Source organism: Trichosurus vulpecula, chromosome 2, assembly GCF_011100635.1.
Source record: "Trichosurus vulpecula isolate mTriVul1 chromosome 2, mTriVul1.pri, whole genome shotgun sequence".
Lineage (NCBI taxonomy): Eukaryota > Metazoa > Chordata > Mammalia > Diprotodontia > Phalangeridae > Trichosurus > Trichosurus vulpecula.
The window spans coordinates 2,652,610-2,656,334 of NC_050574.1; positions in this window are offsets into that span (position 1 = coordinate 2,652,610).

The window sequence follows — 3,725 nt, forward strand, 5'->3', positions numbered from 1 at the left end:
AGTGATTCACAGCAAAACGGGGCTTGGTTTCAGAATGGAGGTTGTTCACCAAATGCAGTCAGGCTGGTCAGCGCATTTCTCCTAACTTGAATTAGAACGGGGCTCATTTACCGGCAGATCCCAGGATAGTCGGGGTGTTTGACCCTCGAAGGGCAGATGCACCATTAAGGTAAAATACATTTAAAATTTAGCAATGAACACAGGAGGACCACAATTGGGATGGAGATGGAGAGGGTGGGTAGTTAGTCCTTGTGATGGGAAAATCCCTCACATCAACTGAAAACGGAGAGAGCAGGGCACTGTTGTTACTACTTTTTTTCAATTTCCTGCCTATTTTTGTAAAGAAGCAGTCCATAGGTAGGGGATTGCCAGCCTCATAGACAATCCTCTTTGTCACTGGAAATGGCCTCTTTGGCTGTTGTTGGTCAAGTCTGAGGACAGAGTGCACTCCCAGGGCAGGAGGCTGGTCTAATGGGATTTAGAGACTGTCTGGACAAGCCCTCAGGGCAGATACTCCAACCTACTGGTATGGTAGAGCTTGGAAAAGATGATCCCACTCTCTCCTGCTCCTTCTCTTCTGTCCCCTTCCTCTCTCCCAATCTCCTTCACAGAACCAAGAGGCAGAAGAGGCTTGGCATCCCAGGTGGGATGAGACCAATCAGAGCCTGAATGGCTCCAGAATCTGAGATCTCCCTCCAGTTAGTTTTCTGCCCTCTCTGCACCCCCTCTCCCCAACTAACACGCTGACATGGTATCTAGACAACAGACTGACTGCTTGATCTAGGGAGGAGGGAAGCTTGGGAAGGTTGGGGTGGGGACAACTCTGGGATGGAGCCACCAGGGAATGACCAGGGGAAGCCTGAAGCTGGGACACAAAATCCAGTCTGACATTCAGCCCCCTGGTAGGGGGCCTGAAGGCTCTGAAAGACTGATTGGTTGGGTGGTGGTTGTCCTTTGTTCGCCAAGAGGACCAAAATAACATCACTGTGCTAGAGTCAAGTTTCAATGTGTCCCACTGTGGCTCATCACACCAATATAAGCTCAGAATGCTCTACCGCAGGTCTAGCACAAAGAGTCCACTAGGACATTTGGGGTAGGTACTCTAAATTTGTGCATTCTGTATTTCCTTTGAGCTGTTTCAATTCTGCCTTGCTCATAGAGCACAGCACCTTCTCTGATGAGGGATCAACAGACTCAGCACTCCTGGGCCAGTGTCTCCCATGTCACACAATCAATTCCAAAGTTCTTGAGAGTGTCCTTGTATCCCTTCTTCTGACCACCATGTGAACACTTGCCCTGTGGGAGTCCTCCATGAAATAGTCTTTCTGGCAAGAATACATTCTGTATTCCAACAACAGGGCCAGCCCATCACAGCTGTGCTCCCTGAAGCTGAGTTTGAATGTTTGGCAGTTTAGGGTCTGGTACCTTATCCTGCCAGGTGATCTTCAGAATCTTCCTAAGACAATTCACATGAAAGGGATTCACTTCCCTGGCATGGTACATATACACTGCCCAGGTTTCACAGGCATACAACAATGAAGTCACCACCACGGCTCTGTAGACCTTCAGTTTGGTAGTCTGTCTAATACCCCTTCTCTCCCACACTTTCCTTCACAGCCTCCCAAACACTGAGCTAGCTCTGGCAATGCATGCATGAACCTCATTATTAATGTATACATCTCTGGAAAGTACCCTACCTAGGTAAGTGAACTTATCCACAGAATTCAAAACTTCTGCAGCTGCTGTTAAATGATGGTTCCACCTCGCAATGATGGCTCAGAACCAGTTTCAGAGCACTGAAGCAGATTACCACCCTAGGACAGCTTGAGACATGAGCTAGAAAGGATTCTCTCACTGCAGTTGGAAGAGAGTTAAGTGAGCAAGGTAGTGGCAGGTTTTACCTTAGGTGGCTATGGAATATTTTAAGGGAGTTAGAAGAGACCTTAGGATCTCAGAACAAAATTCAATCTATTTTCAGGCTTTTATGCACAATATGAGATTTGTGATGTCTCATGAAGTCTGTGCTGCAGGGAGATGCCTTCCCTCATTAATTAGATTTATAAATTTTATCTCCAGGAAGATTTCTCCAATGTACACACACATATGAGCTCCAGGTGAAGGTCATCCCACAAGTATTGCTCTTATAAGGCTTCCTCCCAGTGTGAAAATTGTGGTATCTAGTGACCTCCATCTTCTAGGAAAAGACAGATCCCACTGAGCACATTCATAAGCCTTCTCTCCACTATGAATACTTGATGAAAGTGAAGACATGAGCTCTGGCTGCAGACCTTCCCAATTGAGTCCAGATAGGGCTTGTTCACAAGGTGAAATTTCTGATGTCTAACAAGTTCTATATTTCACCTGATGTCTTTCTACATTCATTACAGGAGTGGCTTCAATCTCGTGTGAATTCTCTGAGGGAAAATGAGAGATGGCTTTAGCCTGAATACCTTTTTATATTGATTATATTAACAAGGTATGTCCTCTACAATGGATTCTCTGACGTGAGAGAAATGATTCTTTCTCTCACATTAATGACGACTTATTAATTTAGGACTAAGTTTTTTCCCTTTTTCTAGTTCCTCATTCAGAAATCAGCCCCTCTAGGTGATTCAGCTAGCCTTTGAAGGGCAGGACAGGTGATGAGATGAAATCTTGGGCAACACCTACCTAGCTAGGAAAGTTTAGATCTGACCAAAAGGGAAAGAGCTTTTAGTCTAGGTGAATTCTGGACCATTGTGTTTTAGTCAGGCAGGTCTGAGATCTGAGGGGAAGTGATTCCCTGGTTTGTCTAGATTGCAGTAGGCATGGCTGGTCTGAGAAGAGATAAGTCTCCTTGCCCAGAACTGAAGGATGAGTCAAGTCCCCCAGCCTCTCATTAAAATAAGACCACTTCTCATCAGAATATGCATTGTCAATAATTTTGAAGCAATTAGAGTTGATTTATACCTGTTGGCAACATTATTATGGTAATCAGGGCAGGACTTTTAGGGGGTCCTCCCTTTAGGATGCTGAGGCCATCAAGTGCCTCTAATGACTTTAGGCTTTCTATGAATAGGTCAGGAAGGGTGGGAACTTTTTGTTGTCTTTCTGTTTTGGAGTGCTTGTCAACAATAAGGTAAGGGAGAATCATTGATTGGAAGCAATGTAGAAGATGTGGTGCTAGGAATAGAAGAACTTTCCCATACCCTAAATGACTAAATGAGGCCTGGACAGGGTGTATGTGCTGGAAGATTGATAGATTGCTGGTGATGAGACTCAGGGTAGCCAGTTGAAGACTGTCCCCGCCCTGGCTTTGAAGAACCCAGATGTTACTGCTTCTCTGATGAATATGTATTGTGATCTGATAAGACAAAAGCCTGTTTATATTTTCTGTTTGTGTTTGCCCTGAAGGTCAGGGTGCTGGTTTTTCCCCCCAAAATAAGTAAAGGATATATGTATGTTTAATTAAAGTGAGATTGTAACCCCTCAAAGTTGCTTTCCTGAGAAAGGGAGATCAAAGAGCCTTTGCTAGCAGCCCTTCTGTGTGCTGGTAATTTTGGTCCTATGGAGCCACAGTAGCTGCCAGCAACATTGTTGTTACAAGCATCCACTTATCTAAGGGCATTTGAGTGTTGAGAGGCTTCCATGTTTCAAATTTGCTTTACAAGATATAGCTAAATGACCACTGTTTTTATTAAGCATTCTCTAGCCATTAGTAATGAAATGATTAACCAGCCACTATG